This window comes from Drosophila subpulchrella, chromosome X, assembly GCF_014743375.2.
Source record: "Drosophila subpulchrella strain 33 F10 #4 breed RU33 chromosome X, RU_Dsub_v1.1 Primary Assembly, whole genome shotgun sequence".
Classification (NCBI taxonomy): domain Eukaryota; kingdom Metazoa; phylum Arthropoda; class Insecta; order Diptera; family Drosophilidae; genus Drosophila; species Drosophila subpulchrella.
In genome coordinates, this window is record NC_050613.1 from 26,341,864 (window position 1) to 26,353,868 (window position 12,005).

Below are 12,005 nucleotides of genomic sequence, written 5' to 3' on the forward strand. Positions count from 1 at the left end.
AGAAATTATGAGAACACATCCTCCATATCTGATGTGTACTCCACAGTTTTTAAAAGTTTCGAGAACCCTGCCAGAATATTTGTAAAGCTCTATTGACAAACGCGGATAGCAATGGATAGTTCCGTAAAATGTCAGATAATCCAGGAGCTTGATTGCAGAAAATTGATGACAATCGGATTGTCAACATAATTGATGATCTCAGGATTTGCAGGGATTATAATATCGCGTGTAGCAGCCAAACAGTCAGCCGATGACATAATTTAGGCCATAAATATATTATAAATCAATATGTGTTTTTTGCAACCCAAAAATGCCGGCAGGAATATCCCGGGCCATCCAGCCCTGAAAGACTTTCCGGAACCAGCTGGATGGCCGGTCAATGGTCTTCTGGGGATCTCGCGGGCATACAATAAATTAGTTCAAGGACCACTGGTAGATTTCGTGTGTTGACACTCGGCCACACAGAAGCTGCTCGACCCATGGGAAGAAAACATTTAAGGACTTCAGGGGTTTTTTTTAAGCAAAAACGTTTAATAAAATTCTTCGTACAAACAGACGATTTCTAAATTTTAATACAAATGGAGGTTTCTAGAAAATAATCGGTTAGACCGAGCTAAAATTACAACTCTCTGCTTAACAAGTCATCGTTCTCGACAAATGTATATAAAATATGTAAGCATTTTTTATTTAATCAATTGAAAATTCAGATTAAGTCTAAATATTTTTTTATTAAGCAAAAATTTTAAATGTAGTTTAATAAAATTCTTCGTCCAAACAGACGATTTTTGAATATAAATAAAAATGGAGGAGGTTTCTAGAAAAAAAAACGGTTAGACCAAACGAGCCGAAATTACAACTCTTGCTTAAGACATCGGTCTCGCCAAATGTATATAAAAAATGTAAGCATTTTTTAATTAACTAATTGAAAATTCAGATTAAATCTAAATATTCCAGTCGGCAATCCGAAGTACTAGTTAAGACAGATAATATAAAATGCATGAAGCTGTGAGAATAAGAAAAGCAGACTGATTTCATTGGAGGTGGAGAAACATCGATAGCTTTTAATTGAAAAATCCTAAAATACTGCGTAGTGGAAATTGGGCTTTAGTATTTTTTTAAGCAGCGATGTGCGATTTTTCGATCACGCAGTACGGTCGTTTTTTTGATCGATTTCAGTATTTTTGTGTATGAGCGTGAGCAAACGTAAGCGAACGTAAGTAAACGTAAGCAACCGTAAGTATCAGTAAAAAAGCGAGATAAAAGATTTCTGATCTTGCTCTCCGAAAAGAGAGAGCGTGAGCGAGAGAGCAGCCGCCGGGAAAGATATGGAAAACATCGATGTTGGCGTGCCAAACATCGATTACCGACGCTTTGAAAACATCGATCACATGTGACATCGATGTTTCCATCGATGTTTCCCCATCTCTGTTAGTTTGATCGTCGATCGCCGCGGTTGTGTCCGCTCCGCTTCGCTCCGTTTTCGTTGTTGTTTCGTTGTTATCCGTCGGTTTATTTTAGCGGAGTTTGTTTTCGGTTTTCAGTGTGTTCTGTTTTCGCTTTTTTTTCTGTGCCGCGAGTTGCACGCACGCGCAGCAACAACAAAATAAAGTCCCAGGGTGCAAGTTGCAGCGTTTTCGGCGTTGACGTCGACGCAGCGCAGGCGCAACAGCGGCAGAGCAACGGTAAATGTCGACAAGCTTGTGCAAGTTGCGCGCGTTTGCAGGTGTTTGTTTTTGTTAGTCCGTGTTTTTGCGCAAACAAACAAACAGTAAATAATCCTAAAGAAGTTCTAATAAACAATTACAATATTTATAAACCATTATTAAAAGCAAACAATTATTAAATTTAAGTTATTAAAATAGTATGTGAATAAACATATGTAGAAATCACAATTGCCACTATATTTTAACCTATTAACAAGGCAATATTTAAGCTATAAATTGAAAAATAATTAAAAAAAACATACAATTCAACAAATAACACATTCTGTAATATATTGTTTCAAAAAGTGAATAACAATAAATATCACAAATTGACAAAAGAAAACCAGTTATTAAAAACCAAAAACCACAACAAATATGCAATTGCAAATATTGTGAAATTGTTATGAAAAATACACCCAACAATTTTTGTTTATAATTTTTTTCGGTTGTTTCTGAGTGTTTTTTTTTGGTTTTTTATTTCAAGAATCAAATGGAATTGGATCTCGCCTCGCGCAATTAATTGGAATTACGTTCAACTGGAAGTGAGGTAAGTTTTTTGTTTCGTGTTTGATTATGTTGCGACACGTTCGCTGAGAACTTTCACTGGTTTTTTGTACATGCCTAAACAAAATCGGAAAATACATGAATTCGTGGAGGGGGGGGGACTAAAAATATGAACCAACAATTACGATTACTATTTTGGATAGCATTTCGTTTATTTTCGATTTGGTTCGGTTTTGGGTTTCTTTTTTCTCAATTTGGCTTGAACCATTTGAAAATTTCCGGATTATTGTTTCTATGTTGTTACCTGCCACCCACCCGCACTAAGATTATCCATTTGTCACCCATACACTTGGAGAAATTCGGCTTTATAACGCTTTCAGGGAATATGCAACATTTTCTCAAAGAAATTTTAGTCTTACCAACTTCTCTCTTTTCGCAAAGTTTACTTACCCATTTACGAATACTTGTTATTGTTTAATTGAAATAAAAATAGAAAAATTAGTAACTTTATTGCAAAAGTTTCTTCATGTTTATCATTAATAGGCAATATTATGTATTATATTATAATGTAATAGGTAATATTTTCGATTGATAAGTGTTTATATAGCCTTTTGTATTACCTTTGTCCCAGTGACTTACATATATCGTTTTAAAAATTATGGAAATTGCTCATAAATGCCTGGGAATTTCGATGCGTTTCTTTCCATTTCCTTCCCCTTTTTCCGCTGCCGATGCAAATTTTTCGGGTCGTTGCAGCAGGTTTATTGCCTCTTCCCATCCCCTCGCCCTGTTTCCACCCCTCCCCCTTCCTTCCTGCCTCAAAAGCGAACAGGTAACGAAAAGGTGAGAGGTAAGAGGTGAAATAAGGGACACCAGGTAAACGCGATCGCAGAGCAAAAGCAAAAAGCGGGGAAAAGCAGCAGCTGCTCAGCCAAACTACATTTTACCTTTACCTTTTGTTTGGCTCGCTTTTTCCCTCCAATGCTTCTTCTTGCCGGCTTCCTGTGGAAACAGTGGGCCGAAACTCCTCAGTTTACTGTAAAAATTCCCTAAATAACTAATATGTTTAGTTTCATTTATATTTATAAATAAATATATTTTATTTTATATGATTATATTAAATATTAAATGTATAAATTGAATCTGAAAATAACATAATGAGCTGATTATCATATTAGTATAACAAGTAAAATATAAAAATTTTATTTTGTTTTAAGAAAAACTATTTGTTATAATTAGGATTCTAGTAATGTTAACATATATAATATCACTAGAATTATACATTAAAATCATAATTAATTGTAAACTTTTCCCAATTTAATCGAAAAGTGGCAAATTATATGGCTGCAAAACAGAATATTTATGATTACTAACTTGTTAGTATATGTTCCACATTAAGCTTGTTGGTTTTACATACTAGCAATACAATATCAACTATATTTTTGATTATCATATTAGAATAACAAGTAACATATACATATTTATTTTGCTATAAGTAAAAGCTATTTGTTATGATTAGGATTTCAGAGATATTATATAGGTATACCATTATAATCATAACTAATTCTAAACTTGACCCAATTTAATCGAAAAGTTCTAAATTATATTGCTGGAAAATATAATATTTATGATTACTAACTTGTTCCACTTAAGCTTGATTATTAATTTTTTTGTTCTACTTACCAGTAATATAATATCAACTATATTTTTGACCCACTGTGCCATTTTGGTGGTGCTGATTACCTGGTTCGCGCTTCTTCTTTTTCTACCGTCGTGATTTGCTGGTTGCTTTATTGTTGTTTATTTTTTCTCTTATATTTTTCCACTTCTTTCGCAGTTTGCATTTATTGCTAAAATGTGTCTCGACAGGCGGTTTTTCTTTTTTCATTTATATATACCTATTTTTTGTTGCATTTATTGTGTCTGCTTTTTCAGTGCATTTTGTAAGGCTTCTCTTCTCTTTGGCTAAAACAAGAAGAAGCTGAACAGGCAGGGAAGAAGAAGAATTAAGCTGCAGTTGGCCTTCAAACAAACTTTGACTTCAACTTTGTCGTAAGTCGAAAATGCATTTCAATGTGTCGAGTTTTCTGGTTTTAAGTTGTTTTTTTTGGCCAAAGCTAATTGAAAAGCTTCTCAAGTGCACTGGAAAAAATAATAATAATAAAATAGTAGCCTTAATATTTTAAGAAACCTAAATTAGTATAAAAAGCTAAGTTCAATCTCCTTAAGATACTTTTTCATTTTTTTTTTAAATATAATCTGAAAATGGTATTTTCATTTATTATTTTTTTTTAATTTACTTGCAAAAATGTGTATATTTGCAATATCTTAAAATATTCATATAATATCCTTGTTTTGCCACATTCAGGAAAAGAGAAAGAGACGGCTATTTGGCGAAAGAAAGAGACGGCAGCAGGCTTATCGCATTCACATGAGCTGGAAAAATGGAAATGGAAACAGAAAGTGGAGTTGATAAGCGAAAATGGGTGACAAGTTGAATGGTGAAAGAGAAAGGAGGGGCCAGAAGAAAGAAAGGTCAAAGCTTAGTCATATTCTCTTTCAACGGGCAGTCATAAATATTCAGAGCTTGATGTCTAGATTTTTGTTCTATTCTTGAAGCACCCTATAAAGAATCACTTCATTCAATCATTAATTAGTATTTATTTATAGTAATATCTGAAAGTCCGTATGATGATGGGTATCAGATGGTCGACTATATGTTCGAAGTGCTCTTTGCCTCTGCTGTTGAACCTTTGACCTTGATTGCATATCGGAATCGGAGTTGTTGCCGCCGAGTGAGTGATTCAATCGTTTGTGTTCGACAATCGCGATCGCGCCTGGCGCCTATCAAAGTTTTTCTACCCCATGTAATGCCATTTGCTGGTTTCTTTTTGTGCCACGATTGTGTTTCCAGAGGCCAACAGATATTGATAAGTTTCTATTTCAATAGAAGCAATCGAAGGAAACAGCGAAGTCTGAATGCAGGAAAGTACTGATTTGCCAGGTTTTTCGGCCGCAGATCGGGGGCAATCCCCATGGTATTTGGTCGGCTTATCTTTTATTGTTTTGAAACGCAGCTTAGTGGCAGGTAGACAGTCCAGACCCCAGAACAAGCATTTAAAGGTAGAAATATAAAACACAAAAATACAAAACACGAAAATGTTGGCTCGGACAAGCAAACTGCCAACAGTTTTCAGCAAATTCATCGGGGAGTGCTACAAACCGGCCAGAAAATGCAAAAAAAAAGCATAACAAAATATAATAAAAACATGGCAATGCAACGAGTTTCTCGTGACTTTAACAGTAACGAAGTTTGCCCACTCTTAATTTTAAATTAAATAAAATCCAAAAGGTAATGTTTTTATTATACTAAAGAATAAATTGTTACATTTCTAAAAATAAGCTAATTAGGGCATGCTTCTATTTGACAAGTACTAACTTTCCTATCTGAAATTATATTTATTTTTACACTTTCCAAATATAATAAACTATAAGTAGAATAAACTCAACATATTTTAAATAAATGTATGTTCAATGAATAGATCTATTGCACAATAGTTTATGAATACTTTATAAAGAGCTATGCCAAAATTTCCAATTATTTAAAAAAGAACCAAGCTATTAATGTATATATAACAGATTCAACTCGAAATATTTATAACAAATTTCCATTTAATGAGTAGACCTGTTACACAATAGTTTATGAATATTTTATAAAGAGCTCTGCCAAAATTCCCAACTATTTAAACAACAACTAAGCCGTAAATGGATATTTAGTCCTTAACCTAAAATAAAGGGGATACTACTGTATTTAGAGAATGGGGAAACCCTGGCCCAGAGAAAAGTAGAGATAGAAAATGTACAAAACTAAAAGCCGGATGGATTAAATTGGGATTTATGCCCAAACGCACTCGTGGCATATGTAATGCACCCCTCTTCCGTTTTTGTTTTGGGATCCTAAGCCCCTAGTCCCCCACATTTTTGTTGTGTGCTTGTATCACTTCACCTGTTCCCTCTTTATTTTTCCTGCTGTCGAGGGCGGGCAGATAAAAATGTTGAAACAATAACCAAGGTAATTCCCAGGAGGCATTGCCTGGATGCCAGGATATAACTGCCACCTCCTGTCCCGTTTTCATTTTTTCTGGCCGAGATTTGGAGCATTTGCAAGTATTTTTCGTGGGCGATTTTGTTTTTCCATTTTTCTGTTTTTTGGCTATCTTGTTTTTTTTTTCCGAGTCATCCCAAGCAAAGTGTTGTACATTTTCAACTAGCGCCCATATGAAAATTTCACTTCCTGGTGTTTTCAAGGAGAAGAGCGGAAAAAAGGAAAATGGAAAAGCCGGGAAGCCCGGAATGGTTGCATATGCACTTTTTATGTAAGTCAGCAAATTGACTCTGCTTTCCGCACATTTTGCTGCAATGTGAGTGGGTTAGAATTTGGGCTGGGGGAAAATGGCGAAAGATGTTGGATAAGATTTGTCGACTAGAACAAAAGGAGAAGAATGTGGGGAAAGAGTGGAATGTTTAAGAAGGTTGTCTTCAAGTCTTTGGGTTAAATTGAAAGATTCCTTAAGTTTAGAGGGATTTCTAAAGTATAAGTTTTAATAGGAAACGGTTTTAAAAGCTTTTAAAGAATTAAAGAAATGACAACCGCATTTAATACTATTAAAAATCATTTAATACAGACCCATTAAACAACAGTTTAATGATTAAGTGCTGTACAATTAAGAGATGCACTGAAAAAACTGGTGATATATTTTAATATCCGCATTTCAGAGATTCCCACAATGTTCTTAAATTATATAGCCTAACCTCAGCTTGGTTAAGCCCCGATTAATCGGAATAATAAATTATTATTTCCCTGTCGTGTGAAAAGCTGGCGGATAAACAAACCAGTAGATTTTCCCGCCTCTTTTTTTCAATATCGACTCTCTGTGTGTGTGTTATGAATTACTTTGACCACTTGCAATAATGAGATGAAAAACAATTTGTGTTGTTGTTGTGGTTGTGGATTGTGGATCGGCGATTTTTTTTCTGCAGCTACCAAATTGGAATTCCAATTAAATGGGTCTTGGATGGGGAAAATTGCATTAAAATCCCGCGACATGATTCAATCAAACTGGGGGAAAATGAATTGTTGCGGGCAACCAGAAACAACAAAGTCAACAACAATAACGGATAATATTATGATATAAAATGATATATGGCAAAATGAAACCCGTATGTGGGGTAAAAGTTGTATAACGCGAGAGGAAACCAGAGGTTTGCGTTTTGGGTTAGAAAGTAGGAAGTGCCCCTGGGAAAAGCTTTGAAATCGGCACTTCAGATGGCCTTGTCAGCCCCTCTTAACCCCACCAATTAACCCAATCAATTGCTATTTGGCCCACACACGCACCAAGTAAATGCTCAGGCAATCATCGGTTGCATTTTGTAGCCCACAAATTAACATGTTTTGCACTGCCAACGCGGCTAAATGGGTTGTGGGTCTCCAGGTTATACCTGTTTTACAAAGGAGTGGGCCCAAAAAAGGGGGGCTTATTCAGTTGCAAAATGTGAATGAAGTTGTAAGAAGAGAAGCCTTAATTAATCAATCTCCAGACCCCATTTAAAGTGCCTTTAAATCGTTTTTTTTAAATAGCTAAATATTTTAAATCGTATCTTACAAACTATCTAAACTTAATGAGCTTAGTAATTTCTCTATTTAATGTATAGTGTACGTTTTATTTTCCCCATTTATTTCCGCAATTTTGTTATGCTAATTTAATTTAAATTTCATGCGAGACGTGATGAATGCTGTTAGCAGTGATTAAAGGCTTATCAGAAATCAAAATTATTTAAACGAATGCCGAGCTAGCAATTAGGGTTTTCAATTTTATTCACTTTGTAAATATGTATGATTTCAATCTTTTAGATAAACCCAACGTTTGTGTTTGATTTTACATTAAATTAATTATTTATATCAGTTTGATTTTTAAATATACATTTTTACTTTCGTTTTAAAGTTGTAAACGTCCCAATCTTAAAACTACTAGAGATTGGAGCTATGCAATCAATATTCAGCCACCTTGCCTTTGAATTCTTGCAAAAAATATTTGCTGCACTTGTTAAATACCTTAATAAATTTCCTGAGAATATTCTGTGAAAATATGAAATACCTGGAATGTCGCGAAAGCCGTTGGCTCTTTTCACGGCTTCGTTGGGATTTTTATAAAATTTAAACTATTATTCACGGCTACGAGTGACAATATTTCGAGGAACAGAGAATGCAGTCCGTCGGAAAAGGATTCCAGTCGAAACAGAAACATAAGGACTTTATTTTTGGATTTATGCATTTTCTTTTTAAACACACATTGTGGCAAACAAACAGAATGTTTGTTAAAGTGAAATGAAACATAACCGCAAAGAGAGGAGGCCAGACATGAACCCCTTTTCCGCAAAACCCGGTCTCCAAACTCATAACATCCAGCTGTAATTGAAGTTGAAACAGTTGAGCCAGTAAATTGTGTGCTATATAACATGACAACAGCCACAACAACATCGGAAAAAATGAGGGAAATGTGCAATTGCATGAGATGCCAGCCGCAGGGGAAAATGAATAAGGAGATATCTCCGGCAGAGGGAAAAGTGGTCAATGCACACAGAGAAAAATGTTAAAGGCCCAAGAAAATCTTTAAAATATAAAGATTAAAATCTAATGAAAAAAAAGCTACAGAAAATGGGTAACATTAAGTTTCAGGGGAATTTTATATATTTATTTTCAATTAATTTTAATATATACCAAAGTGAATTGAATTCATTAAAAAGTTGGCTTATCTATGACCATTAATTTTTCGCATTTGGATTACCACAAAACGATTTACTAAAATCAAATGAATAATAGGTTAGTGGAGGTGTTCAAGGGTTTTTAATAAATTAATTTTTTTTTATAAATATGTTAAACAATTTAATAAATATTTATAGATTTTCTTATAAACAACAAGCTTATAAAATCTATAATCATCAATTGTATTTTCACAACTTTAAGCTTTTTCGTATCCTATAACATTAATAGGTGATGAAAACATAAATTTTTCGCTGTGCAAATGGGACATGTGCATTGTTTCATATAACTACTCGACTTCATAGCTGCTTTTGTCTCGTGTCAAAGGCAGAGAAAAGGATACGGGGGATCAAGGGGACTCGAAATCCCTTTCCCAGCAAAAATGGGGAAAGATCCTACATTTCCCTTTCTCTGCGGCGAGATGTCCAACAGCCGATGGCAAATGTCAATCTGCAGACAAGTGTAGGTCAATGCAAATTATGAGAATCGAGTGCAATGGCTACAAAAGCGAAAGCCAAGACAGCTGACAGACAGATAGACAGCTGGGGGTGGGGTCAAAGTTCAGGGAAGGGGTGACAAACACGACACATTTTCAGGAGGTCGCCACTTAGTCGGATGAGCCAAGGAGCAAAGTATTAAATTAAATGTCAGGCGGATAATATTGACTATCGACCAAACGGAAATTCCTCCAATAAAAGCCAATAAAGGGGGGGGATAATGTGACATAAAGTGGTATGACCTCTATTTATATAAAGCTATCCTCTCAAAACTAAGAATAAAATCCATTTAAATGAGAGGTATTCAAAAGGTATTATATATAATAAATATATAGAACTATTAAAAAAAATATTTACAAATTAAACAAATAAATAACAAATTCAAAAGTAACATAAATTAATAAAAAAGACTTGTGCTTGACCCATAATTCCATAAAGCAATCAGTAAACCACTGTATCTGGCCGAAATCCTACTGAAAAGATAGCAGAGCAAACCCCACAAGCTGGCGAAGATTTACTGCCCCAGTGGTGACCCTCGGTGACACAAATCTTCCATTTGGAAATTGCCCAACCAGGCATCCCAACCACCTCCGCCTAGTTATTTATTTAATTTAACATTTTTCAATGTTGCAATTGTTTGTCGTCTTTTTCTGGTTTTTTGGGAGATTTGACAATGCAAACGATGCGATAAGCGTGAAAGAAAAATCCAAAATAAAAACAATACGAGAGATACAAAAGCCACAAGCCGAAACTGAAACCGGAACCAAAACCGAAAAACCGAGAAATAAACCAGAGAAAAAAAGCAGCGCACCAAAAACGGAGTACCGAAAAATGTTTGCTTCAATTCCATTTATCATTTACGCATGATAAGCCCGATAAGCATTCCCTTTGGGCCACCCACTCACCCCTCCCATAAACCGCCACTCCCCTTTTTATGCCACCGCCCCCTTTCCCGGTGAAAAGCTGGCGGCAAAATGTATCTTGCAAATGTATCTTCGCATTTGTATCTGAATCTACTTATTGTCATCCGAAAGGGAATTCGAAATGCGTGAAGTGGCAAATCGCTGGACCTCAACTGGAAATATCGAATTTGTTTTTGCGGAAAAGTTGCTTGGCCACCAAAAAAGTTTTTGCGGAAATGTGGTCTTTGTTTCATGTTTCTTGTTTTTCCATCTGGCATGAAAAGTTTTCTCCTGTCTATTTCGGTGAAAGAACAACTGAAACTAATATAGTATTATCTACATAGCCTTAGCTATTATTTCATCGAAATTTGATTGATTATCGCTGAAATCTATGTTAAATTATCTTAATATATTGGTATTGATTGCCTATTGACTGGATATAATTGGTAATGTTTTAGATCTCCAACTTAAATGAGTTCAAAGATATCGAAATTATCGCTGTGCCTATCGAATTTTATCAATTGCTGTTTGATCCAAATTTAATTATAACTAAAATGATGTTTAAATATATAAATGTATTTCTGACTTAATTGATTTTAATTCGTAATTAAATTTGTTAATCATTACGATCAGAAATCTGTATCTAAATTGATTTCTTAGATATCGAAATTATCGCTGTGCCTATCGATTTTTATCAAATGTGCAATCCATCTTAGTTTTACACTTGGTCATAATTTGTATAATTGGTTTGGCGTCAATTGAAACATATTTACGAAGAACTTAGATGAAAACTCAATTTTGTATCTGATTGCTTACTTAATCGCTTACATTGATTGTGTCTGGTTGCCCATCATTAATCTTATCAACTTATTGTTTTATGGTGCATTTCATAAGTGCTTAATAATAATGGCTAGTGGATTGGTTTTTTATGCAGATTTGAGTTAATTTTGCAACTACTTCGTTTCCACACAATTTCCATTTGAGTTTTAAAACATTTTCCATCTGCATTTTCTCCTTTTTTCCATCCACATTTCGCTCTGCTGCAATCGTCGAAGCGAAATCACCTTGATTTTGTGGGTTAGTTTGGTTTGGCTTGGTTGAGATGATATGGAGCCTGGGTTCACTTTCGTTTTAAACCATCGCCCCCACCCAAGTTAACCCCTTTTTGGCCCTCGGGGCTACAAAAGAGATTACGTTTTGGCCCTACGAATTGGGCTTGCTATTGTTTTTGTTCCTCTATCTGTCTCGCTTCAGGTGTTTATTTTGCAATGTACCCGAGACTGAATATATATTTAACATACTAGATGTATATGTATATAACTGGAACCATGTTTATGTGTCTGCCTTTGTAGCTGCTCGTTCGTTGCTCGTTACGCTTCAGTTTGGAAAATCACGCTTTATTGCATTTCAAAACCGATTGGCTATGGCCCATGACCAGTTACTGGAAAGGGGTTCCAAACGAAACGAAAAATTCCCACACATCGCAAAAAAAGAAATATAATCATCTGTGATAGATTAACTGAAACTTTTGCAAATCATCTCTGTTTCTTTCAATAAAAATTAATTTTGATTAGAATTA

At 34.8% G+C, this 12,005-nt stretch overlaps 1 protein-coding gene across 1 annotated transcript in view; it reads left to right on the forward strand.

Annotated features, from left to right (window-relative positions):
* Positions 1-1,444: 1,444 nt before the first annotated feature.
* The window catches only part of LOC119557636, a 64,367-nt gene continuing 53,806 nt past the window's right edge, over positions 1,445-12,005 (forward strand). The window contains exons 1-2 of the mRNA XM_037870470.1: positions 1,445-1,682; positions 2,188-2,250. The gene's annotated coding sequence lies outside the window, so the exon portion shown is untranslated. The remainder of the gene's footprint in view (positions 1,683-2,187; positions 2,251-12,005) is intronic.